The following is a 921-nucleotide window of genomic DNA, read 5'->3' as shown; positions in this document are numbered from 1 at the left end:
CCCGTCTCGGCCTCCCAAAGTGCTGGGATTACAGGCTTGAGCCACCGCGCCCGGCCGTAGTGTAAATTATAAAATCAAAGTCTAAATTGGTTCTTAATCCACTAGAGCCAAATTTTTTACCAGTTGGTTCTCAGTTGCATGTTTTTCTCTTTGGATTTTGAAATGTTAAGACCTTTGCTCTTTTTCTTGGAGAGAAAGAAAATGTTTATAATTTAAAATGTCAGAAGCCACTCTTCATGCCTTCAAGGCCTGGGATCAAAAACACCAGGATGCGAAGATTAAGAATAAATAAAAGTAGAAGCCAAATGAGATGTACAGCAGAATTCTGAACAGGCACTCCTGCTCTTTGAGCAATCCCCCTGGAGCTAATTCAATCCCAAGTATAGTAACTGCTCTGCCCTCTCCTTGATTCTCTCTCTTACCATGTTTTTGCTCACCAACCTTGGCTACCTGGACCCCTCTTGCTTCCCCTTTTTTCCCCCACAATAACTGTCTATTATCACTCAAATTGCCTTTGATCCCTAGCTCTGGCTTCTGGATTTGCTCTCCACTTACGTTCATTTGGGTTCACCTTGACTCCTTTTGGTTTCTGACTCCCATTCCAGGGCACATTCTTGCTAGGTGCCTGCATGTTTAGCTGCTTCCTCTGGCTGCTTCCTGGCCCCTCCCTAACAACTCCCAGCCAGTCCCAGAGCATGGACCAGAACCTTAAAAAGAGGTAAACTTAATAACCAATAATTTTGGAGACAGATGATGTGCTTAATATAGAAAATAATCTTAGTTTTTAAAAAGTGTTTTCTAACAAAAGCAAGGTCCACAATGACTAAATTCTGTACGGTATGACTATGAACACTTGATAAGTGAATGAAAAAAACACTGCTGTATTTCAGCAGGATTCTCTTGTCTCTTTGCTTATATTTT

This window comes from Mandrillus leucophaeus, unplaced genomic scaffold (assembly GCF_000951045.1).
Source record: "Mandrillus leucophaeus isolate KB7577 unplaced genomic scaffold, Mleu.le_1.0 Scaffold1702, whole genome shotgun sequence".
In the NCBI taxonomy this organism is placed as follows: domain Eukaryota; kingdom Metazoa; phylum Chordata; class Mammalia; order Primates; family Cercopithecidae; genus Mandrillus; species Mandrillus leucophaeus.
The sequence above is the reverse complement of the archived record's forward strand: the minus strand, read 5'-3'. Positions refer to the sequence as shown.